Source organism: Vombatus ursinus, unplaced genomic scaffold, assembly GCF_900497805.2.
Source record: "Vombatus ursinus unplaced genomic scaffold, bare-nosed wombat genome assembly UNPS02014797.1, whole genome shotgun sequence".
Classification (NCBI taxonomy): domain Eukaryota; kingdom Metazoa; phylum Chordata; class Mammalia; order Diprotodontia; family Vombatidae; genus Vombatus; species Vombatus ursinus.
This window is the reverse complement of record NW_020954575.1, coordinates 15,412,022-15,422,918: the sequence shown is the minus strand read 5'-3', so window position 1 is coordinate 15,422,918 and position 10,897 is coordinate 15,412,022. Positions and strand designations below refer to the sequence as shown.

The 10,897-nt window shown below is 41.0% G+C and overlaps 1 pseudogene; it reads left to right on the top strand.

The window, feature by feature from the left end:
* The window catches only part of LOC114049130, a 51,279-nt pseudogene that overhangs the window by 28,060 nt on the left and 12,322 nt on the right, over positions 1-10,897 (top strand).

The window sequence follows — 10,897 nt, the reverse complement described above, 5'->3', positions numbered from 1 at the left end:
AGAGAGAGAGAGAGAGAGAGAGAGAGAGAGAGAGAGAGAGAGAGAGATGGAGATGATTTTGTTGGATTAATTGGACTAGAAGGTACTTGATCATCCACAGAGACATGTTCCTATCACTCACATAGATATATTTGGGTCTCTGTATTTCCCTCTGTCTCCTCCTCTACAACTGAAGGCATTGTTTTTGCACTTTTGCCTCAGGTACAAAAATTCTTAGTTAGAACTCTGCTTCCAAACACTTCTCAGCTCTAAGTCACAAGTTAGAATCTGTTTTTACCCTTTTCAGTGTCCTAAGCTTCTAGAGACAACTAAGAAACCTATTTTTATCATTCAGTCATTTCAGCTGTCTCCAACTCTTCGTGACCCCATTTGGGGTCTTCTTGGCAAAGATACTACAGTGCTTTGCCATTTCCTTCTCCAGCTCCTTTTACAGATGAGGACACTGAGGCAAACAGGGTAAAGTGACTTGCCCAGGATCACACAGCTAGTAAGTATCTGAGCCCAGATTTGAACTTGGGAAGATGAGTTCCTGACTCTAAGCCCAGCATTCTATCTACTGACCCTCCTCAATGCTCCAGGAAGCCTATTAGCTTAATTTTAAAACTCCCATCTCTACCCACATGGAGCTGAGTATTAACATTAACTCACACATGCTCTTTCACTCTCTTTAAGCAAGATAGTGTTGCTGGCCTCTACCTCCAGGTCATAGTCTGATGGGACCTCTCACCTCCATTGGTTACAGTGGACTCTGACTCACACCTGCAAACCTCAGGAAACTAGTATACCAGTGAGCTACCCTGCCTGACACTGTAAACTCAGGAATAAGTACAGCTGTTCTCTATTAGTGCAACATCACTATATACAGCTCTACTCTTAAAAACAACTCCTCCCATGCTGCTGCTATGATAGTCCCCTTTTAAAAAATCATTTTCAGGACCTATGCAATATTTGTCCCAAAGATTTTAGGAAATGGAGTCCAGAGGGAAAGTCCCTGCCTAACCAGACATAGGTGTGACCCCCAAATCCTCAGCAATTCCTCAGCTGCTATGGCTGTCCTGTGGGCATTGCTTCAAAGACTTGATAAGAACAGTTGAAGAGGCCCTAAGGATCATGATTGCAGAAGGTAAAAGCAGCTGGATTAATCACTGTTCAGAAGCTGGAACACTTTCAGGACAAGGCAATTAGAATGGTGAAAGTACTTGAAACCCTCCTATGTAGTAAGAGTGTGGGTCTAGGCAAGGCAAGGACAATATTTACTGGGTGAAGAGAAGATTGGAGGGGGAGAGGGGGAGGAGGAGAGGGATACTATAGTTATATTTAAGAAGGCATTGGAAAGAGAGTTGTTGGCAGAATTATAGGACCTAGCAGTCATTTACCACCTGTGTGATCTTAGCCAATCAATCAATCAGCATTTATTAAGCACCTACTATGGGCCCAAGCACTGTGCTAAGTGCTGGACAAAGACAAAAATGAAGCATTCTCTGTCCTCGAGGATCTCATATTCTAATTTTTATCAAGCTGTTTTTCAGTCATGTCCAACTCTTGTGGCCCCATTTTGGGTCTCTCTGGGTCTCTCCTATTTGTGTGTATCTCTCTCCTAGCGTTATGTGTCTTTGTCTCTTTCTCTGTGTGTCTCTCTATCTGTGTGTGTGAGTCTCTATCTCTCTGTCTCTCTCTCACATTCACTAGGATATCTGTATGAGAGTACTGTATGAACCTTAGTTCATTTGTCGGGCTCAGTTTTCTCATCTATAAGCNTCTCTGTCTCTCTCTCACATTCACTAGGATATCTGTATGAGAGTACTGTATGAACCTTAGTAGATTACTTCATTTGTCGGGCTCAGTTTTCTCATCTATAAGTAATAAAGGTCTGGGATTAGCCAATGAGAGGTCTGGATACAGGGTTCCCATTGCCTAGTCTGTTGTTCCCTCCCCACCTCCACCCCCATACATGTAAAATGAGGATAAGAATAGAACATGCCTTACAGGATTGTTTTAAGGATCCAATGTAAAGAAGTTTGCAAGTCTTAAAGTGCTTTATAAATGTGAGTTATTATTATTAACAAGGGGAGATACAAAGTTGAAATTTGACATGGTCCCTGCCCTCATGGAGCTTACAGTCTAGTAAAAGGGAAGCATTTGGGTCCCATTTTCAGAAGCTTGGAAGATTATTTCACTCTTCACATTCAAAGCCCCAGAAAACCTTCCTTTCTTCCCTCCAAACTTGTCCAGGTTTGCTAGCAACATTTTTAGAAAATTTTTACTTGTAGATGGATGCAACTACTCCCAGCTAAATTGACTAGGGGGAAAAATAAGTCCCTACAAATAGCAATCACTTTGGAATGAGGAGAGTAATTATCTTAAATTGAGGCTGGTTTCTGAGGGAAAAAAACACCACCACCAACAGCCAGCGATCGGGTGTGCCCCAGAGATGCATTAAACAGGCAGGCACTGGACACACTGGAGTTAAATGTGGGCCTCCCCTCCCATGAAAGGGAAGGAAACAGACAGGAGGAAGGAAGGAAGAAGAGATTAGAGAATTTGACAGATGTAAATAGCCTCAGAGGAGCCATGCTGTCCCAGAGCTTCTCCCCAGGGAGTTTTTGCACCAAAGAATCTGGTAGCTTGAATGAAAAATGATATCACTTATTTGTTTAGCTAGAGCTGAGGCTGTTTTCTTCAGACATAGAAATAACCTCACACCACAAGCACAAAATTGTGGGCCAAGTGATAGAGATATCTGTAATTTAGGAGCCTGATAATCCACTGAATAAACAGTCGTGGATTCAATTTCTTGAGAGTCTCTCTCTGCCCCGTCCCCCATGCCCCAACACCTTCCTGAACCCAACAACTACTGTCCCCACCACCTTGCAAAGGCATGAAGGTGAATTGAATGAAATGTCTTTGAAAAGAGTGCCCATGTGCTCCCAGCATGTTGTGGATCGGGATGCATGCTGCTTCTCCTTTCCCTTGTCTATACCCCATCCCCTACTGACCCTCACAAACACATATACACGGTCTTGAACTATGCTCCTTGCTCACCTCTGACCCTTCAAGTAGGTAGGGCTACTGGGTGTAAAAGGAAAAGGTGAAGGTTCAGAGTCATTTGACAATGAGAAGAGCAAAGTTTAATGAGACCTAGAGGTGGAAATAACACTAGGGGTCATCTTATCCAAGCCCCCCTTTTTTTTAATAGAGGAGGAAACTGAGACCCAGGAAGAGAAAGCAATAGGTAGTATCACTGTTGGAATTCAAACCCAGAGCCTCTGTCTTTAAGACCAGATTTGTTTCCAGATGATTTACACAAAAGCTATCTACCACCTAATAAAGAGACCTAAATAGTACCCCCACCAAGTAAGGCCTTTGTATTGATTTGTTTTGCTTGACTATACCGATCTTCATTAGGAAGGCCTTCTATAGGAGATATGGGAGGGGGGCATACTGGCATGAATTAGTGGGTAGTAACAGAGATGCAAAAAGGAAGAAGGAGGGAAAGAAGGAAGGAAGGGAAAGGGGGAGAAAAAAGAAAGGGAGGGAGAGAGGGAAGAAAGAAGGAAGGAAAGAGAAAGGGAGGAAGGAAGGGAGGGAGGAAGGAAGGAAGGGAGGGAGGAAGAAAGGAAGGGAGGAAGGAAGGAAGAGCATTAATAAAACATTAAAAATACACCAAAGAAAGCAATAAAAAGTTCCAAAAGGACAAAAACTATTGTATTACTACAATTGTTAAACAATTGTAAGACAATTATATTACTACCTTGTTAAATTTAATATACACGTCTTCAAAAAAACAAGCCACATGTAGCATGGGAAGGGTGTGGTTTGAAGGGAGACAGAACAGACATGTCTAGCCTCTTCTCCACGACCCCTCTGCTCCAACAGAAATTTTATATTCTGCCAGGAGGGGAAGCAGGAGGTTGGGGACAGAAACTGGGCCACTCTTCTCCCTACAGAGAAATGAAGAATAGACTAGAATTATATCTATCTGCTTCCTTAAATATTGTTAGTATAGAGAATGTAATTTTCAGGTTCAAAGACTTCTGATCACTGTTCATTATTGGGCAAAGGGGCACCTAAGCTCCATATTTAAGGCTTGACTCCCTTCCCACCAAATACCAGTTCCACAACGAACACACAAAGCAAATAGCAAAGAAGTTCATTTAAATCGATAGCAAAACAGAAGTCAGAGAAAGTATACACAGGAAAATATATACTGGACAGTACAGAGTGAAGGAGCTATCCTGTTAGGAATGAGATAATTCATATCAATGAAGAAAGTAAGTTCCAGATCTCACCTAAAGGGAAATTACACGATGTCTCTAGTGTAGCAAGCTTGGAAAAGGGACATGATGGAGACTTTTCTCATATTGGCCTCTTCCCAGAGTCTTATTCCCCTTCAGCAACTTGAAGTGGGGTTGGCCTCCTCCACCTTTTCTTTGGAGAATATGAAGAGATTCTCTTCTCTCTTCTTTCTAACTCAACCCTTCCCCTTACACAGGCATGGGGCATTGGTCTCCACCAATGAGGAGAGAGTTCCACACCAGTGGGCTTTGGAACTTGGACAAAAATTACAAACATAACAGCACCTGCATCACAAGGTTGTTGTGAGGATCAACTGAAATAATGTTTGTAAAAAGCTTGCCACGGTGGCTGGGACGGTAGCCCATAGTAGCACTTAGTAAATGCTTATTCACATCTCCTTGGGGCAACTAAGCGGCATAATGGATAGAGTGCTGGGCCTGGAGTCAGGAAGACTTCTCTTCCTGAATTCAAATCTGGCCTCAGACACTTACTAGCTGTGTGACCCTGGGCAAGTCACTTAACCCCATTTGCCTCAGTTTCTTCATCTATAAAATGAGCTGTAGAAGGAAATGGCAAACCACTCCAGTATCAAGAAAACCCCAAATGGTGTCACAAAGAGTTAGACACAACTGAAATGACTAAACAACAACTAATCTCCTTCCCTAATGTACTTAATTAAAGTGTTCATAGAGTTATGGAGCATGCCTTGTCCTGCTCAGTCATAAATGACAACAATAATAACATAATATCATAATAATAACATTTATACCCTGCCTTGCAAAATACTTTATAGATATCATCTTATTTGATCCTTTGGAGGTAAGTGGTATTATCCCAATTTTACACATGAAGAAACTGAGGTTAACAGATTTAAGGGACTTGCTTAGGGTCACATAGTAAATCTCCAAGAGAAGATTCGACCTCTGGTCTTTCTGATTCCCAAACCAGCTCTCTAGCTACTCCACCACCACCACCTAGACTGTCCTAGTTGACGGCAAGGTTCTCCAAATGCTTTTATTTAAAAAAGGCTATCTTCCTAATTACATTGGTTCCCACAGCTTTACCAAGCCATCTTCATGAAATCCATAATCTTTTGGAAGAAAGTTATCTAATGTTTTATTAATGCTCTTCTTTCCTCCCTCCCTTCTTCCCTCCCTTCCTCACTTCCTCCTTCCCTTCCTTCCTCCTTTTCTTCTTCCCTCTCTTCCTCCTTCCTTTCCTCTCCTCCTTTTCTCTCTCTTCCTTCCTTCTTCCCTCTCTCCCTCCCTTTCTTTTTTCCTTCCTCTTTCCCTTCCTTCTTTCTTTCCCTCCTTCTTTCTTTTTGCACATCTATCACTACCCACTGATTCGTTCCAGTATGCCTCCCCTTATCTCCTATAGAAGGCCTTCCTAATGAAAGATCAGTAGAGTCAAGCAAAGCAATAATCTTCACCGAAAAAACAAAGAGGTTAGAAATAACCACATGTGGAAAACAGAAGGAAGGCCAGGAGGAATCACAGACAAACAAGACAGCTTTGAGATGCATATGTTGAATAGATCATTATATAGTTAAAAAGAAAAGTGAGTGATACATAATAGAGATTAGCAGTTCTATATACAATCTTTTCTTTCTGTTCTACAATGAATACAAAAATTCTTATTTTGTTTAGTGTTTGTTGAGTTCAGAATTAAAATAAAATGGAAGCTTAAAAACTCATAATTCATGAATATTACAATATACATTGGACATAAATTTTGTCATGGATCTGGGACAGACCTTGCAAATGGACTATATGCTTGACATAGAATGCATAGGAGGAGGCTGACTTTGATTGAGTCCAGGGAAATTCGTGACATTTTTAATGATCCTAAGCTACTCACCCATCTTTTTAACACCAATAGTTTCCTGATTATGTCATATGGCTTTGACACATGGGACAACATGATTTCAGATTTTCTGGTGACACAGAGGCCCATGAAAGGACATGGAGGCTCTAAGCAGACCGTAGCATATCACCAAGAGAACTTGGCACGGCCCCTTCCTGACTCTTACCATCTACATGACCTTCGGTAAGTGACTTGCCTCCCCTAGGCTTCAGTTGCCTCATCCTTAAAATGAGCAGGTTGGATGAGATTGCCACTGACGTCCCTTCCAGGTCTAGACCTGCACTGCTATGATTTATATAAACTGAAACCAAAGCAGATTAAAGTGGGCAGAAGCAAAAGAACTGTTTATACAGTGACCACAATAGCATAAAGAAAAACAACGCTGAAGGACATCAGGATGATAATCAATTCCAAGACCAACCATGACTTCAGAGGACTGGGAGAGAAGCAAGCATCCCACCTCTCAACAGAGAGATGGTAGGCCATTGGTGTAGAATGAAGCATACATTTATCAGGCCACCCCCTTGTGAAAGCATGGAGGGGAGATAAGAAGCAGAGAAAAGGAGAATGAGAAGCAACATTATCCTTCCAGGCCCACACCAGGCAAAGAGCACACAGACGCTATTTTCTGTTTATTTATTTATTTGTTTGTTTTATTTTTAATTTATGGAATAAAACAAGCACTTCTATAACATAGTATAATAAAGAAGATGATTGCACATGAAACTGCAAATCTATTATGTACAACTTGCTATTCCTTTTAAATATATAATAAAGCTATTATGTAAATTTCTTTTTTTCCTTCCCTCCCCCCACACTCTGTCCCTGGCATGTCATTCCAGTCACCTCCATGCTTGGCAAGGTGGTGGCTCATATATTGATTTGCTTTGCTAGCAAATACCCCTTTTTTATTAGGGAGGGTTTTATGTTGTTATTGTTTGCCTTGGAGCTGGCAGCGATGTAAAAATATGACAGTGATATAGAAAAATTAGATTTTTTTAAAAAGATGTTTATGGGAGTAAAAAATACCACTCAACTAGGTGTAGATGGGTTTAGATTTGCATGGGTAAAGGGAGTCACATCCACACCAATGAAAGCAATTAGTCTTCCGCTCTATTGTTCCATTGCTTTCATTGTTGGTTGACTCTCTCTGTGTACAGGTCTTTTCTCTTCAACTAGACTATGAGGTCCTGGAAGGAAAGGACCACTCTTTACACTCAGTGCCTACACATCATTTTTCTCCACCAAATGTGTACCATTGGTCCCTGGTCAGGGCCAAAACACCATTTCCCCCAAAATGAATAAGCTACTCTTCTTTCTCTCTCCTCCTGCCCCACACACATACAACACCCCCATCCCATATGACAATTTAATGAATCATGAAAGAAACTTTTCTATTTTAATTCTGAAATTACATTCTATCCTGCAAACTCTAATGGGATCATCCAGATGTTTTGATTTTTTAAAATGAATTAACATTGCTACAAACATTTTATAAATAAACCAAACCACCCCTCTGGCTTCTGCACTTCTTCCAAAGTCTGGACACCAGATAGGACAAATTTTTATTTTTGGACAAGTAGAATCTGTGATCCAGTCAGGCCACAAGCCTGGGGTGACTTAATGCCAGTGTCCTTACTCTTTCCATTCTTTAAGCCCCCCTTATGCTAATAACGTTATCTGACAGTCCTTGGATGGTGAGAAAATTAGATCTTTGAAGTCATTACATGGTATATCTGGCAGCAGCTTTTTTTCTCTCATCACCAGGTGCCAGGATAACATCTTATTTAAAAACAAGAGGATTGGTTTGTGTAGTCTTTCACTTTTTTCAGTTCCCATCATTTTGTTTCTAATATTTCAGGCTGTCAGGTTTTTGTAGTTATAGTATAGCCAGACACTATAGTTGGCTTGTGGTGGGGTTGGGGTTAGGGAGTTAGGGCAGATGGGAGAAGGGAGATGGAAAGGGTAGTGGGGGGGGCAGAAGCAAGACAGAGAGACAGGGAGAATTATAAGAGAGAGGAAAGAGGAGAAAAGATAGATGAGAATAAAAGAATAAAATGAGTTGAAAGGATAAAAAGTAGGAAGAGAAAAGAGAGAGAAAAGAGAAACAAAAGATAGATTATAATGAAGAGAGGCAAGAGAAAATGTAGAGGAGAGCAGAGGGAGAATGAGAGAAGAGAGAGAAAATGAGAGAAGAGGAAAGAGAATGAGAGGAGAAGGAAGAAAAGAAGAGATAGGAGAGAAGAGAAAGAGAGGAAAGGATAGAAAGAATAAGAGGAAAGAAGAGAAGGGGAGGAGAGCAGAGAAATGTCTAGGACCATCCTTTCCTTCTCATGGGCAATAACCCAATACTTATTTTGTGTCCTTTCTTTTCTGTGCAATCTATAGGCCTCCAGGTCCAGCTTCTTACTCATTTTGAGTCCATTTTTGAATCTGTGCAAATGTGGCAATCATATTCTCTTGATTATTATTTAGCTTTCCAGGCACATAGGTATCATTTCTGCAAACTCAACCATAAACTCCTTGAGGGAGAATCGACTCAGTGGAATCCACTATTTCTTATGAGGATACCACTTGTTGTACAATGCCCTTTCCCCTCCACTCCCTGATTGGCTCGGTGCTCACAAATACCATATGGGTAGTGTATGACTTTCCATAAATAGCCCAAAACACACCCTACAACTTAGCCTGTGGGTTTTTCCCCCTCATGCTAACAGGATGGGCCCTTCTAGATCACCAACCTCTGTGAAAGTATCCCCTTTGCTGGCCTGTTCGTGGGACACCACTGTTTACTTTCCTTGATCTATCTATACCTCACCTAGCACAGTGCTTTGCACATGGAAGGTGCTTAGCAAATATAGAAATGATGAACTGATTCCTCAGTATTTAGAGGTCAGTATTCCCTGAGGGTCCTCTTGGTGGTCATTGAACTAGTCCCTTGTCCCACTGATATCCGCAATGTAACAATCAATCAATAAGCATTTATTAAACACCTACTATAAACAAGGCACTTTGCTAGGTACTGGTGATACAAGTACAAAGAATAAAACAATCTCATACTTTCAATGTGCTTCCATTTTAAAGGATGAGATAAGAACATATAATATTATATGCAGCATAACTCTAAAAGGAATAAACACAAATATATCCAAAGTAGTTAAGTACAAGGTCTGTTGGGTGGGAAGGAACTAGAAGCTGAGGGGATCTGGAAAGCTTCATGTAGGAGATGGTACTTGATCTGTCTCTTAAAAGAAGAGAAGTACTGTATGAGGGAAAGGTGAGGAAGGAATACATTTCGGATATGGAGGATGACTAGAGCAAAGGTACAGAGATGAGAAATGGAGTGTCATGTGAATAACAGAGAGAAGACCAGTTTGGCAAGATTGCAGAGCCTAGGAAGGGAAGTGATGTCTAATGAGGCTGGAAAGATAGATTGAGGCCAAGTTGTATAGGGAATTAAAAGTCAAACAGAAGAGTTTAGCAATTGGAAGCCACTGGAATTGATAGAGTAGGGAACTAGCAACATCTGCACTTTTGCTTGTGACTTGAATTCATTATATTTAATGAAATCTAGCCATGTATCCCATCATTGCTTCTCACCCAAAGTTCTACCATCCATCACATTCATGAGTCAATGGATTTTTAAAAAATTATAGTAATAGTAGTCAATGGGGAAGTAGAGGTGGGGGGAGGTGTGTGAGGGGAGGAACCCTTCCCTGAAGTAGTCCATGGTCTGAAAAAGTTTTAGAACCCTGGCTTTAAACAATGGCCATGGGTTGGTCAATGCTGAACCACAATATCTCAGCATTAGAAGGGACTTCTGAAGCCATCTCATCCAACCAAGACCTGAATAAGAATCCTTCTACAGCATTCTAAACAAATGACCATTCAGCCTCTACTTGAAGGCTTCCAGTAATAAGAAACTTACTAATTAAGAAGTTGATCATTTTTTTCATATTGAGCTGAAATTTATAGACCTGCTGAATCTACGAGTCTTCCACCCAGTTCTACCATATGATAATTCTTAAAATATTTGAAGACAGCCATCCTACCGTCCTATTTCTTCTCCTTTCTAGGCTAAACATTCCTAACTCCTTCAAGATAATCCTTACATATTTTAAGTCTCATTATCATGTCTGTCTTTGATGAGGTAACCCTTCTTGCCAAGACCAAGCCCTCTACACATGCCCTTGTTACCAAAACCCTCCTATCCTCTCCAATAGATGGTTCTCTCAATCGTCCCTTCCTTGAATCTTCAGTCCCTCCCCACATCTACTGATTCCTCTCCTGCTGCCTATAAACATGCCCAAGTCTCCCCATACTTAAAAAACATTCACTATTTCCTAGCATCCCCTCAGAAATTCATCCTATAACCTCTCCCTTTCTCCACCAAACCCCTAAAGAAAGAAATTTCTATTCAGAGCCTTCACTTACTCTCACTTCTCAACTTGTTGTAATCTGGCTTTCAATTGTAGCACTCCACTGAAATTTCCCTCTCCAAAGTTACCAATGATATCTCAGATGTGAAACCTGCTGGAAACAATCCTCAACCTTCTTGACCTCTCTGCAGCATCTGACACTTTATCATCTTCTCCTCCCATACACTCTCTCCTTTGTGGGTTTTTGTAACACTACTCCTCTCTTGGGTCTCCTTCTATCTGTGTGATAGCTCCTTTTCAGTCTCTTTTGCTGGATCATCATTCATATTACATCACCTATTGTAGGTATACTTCAA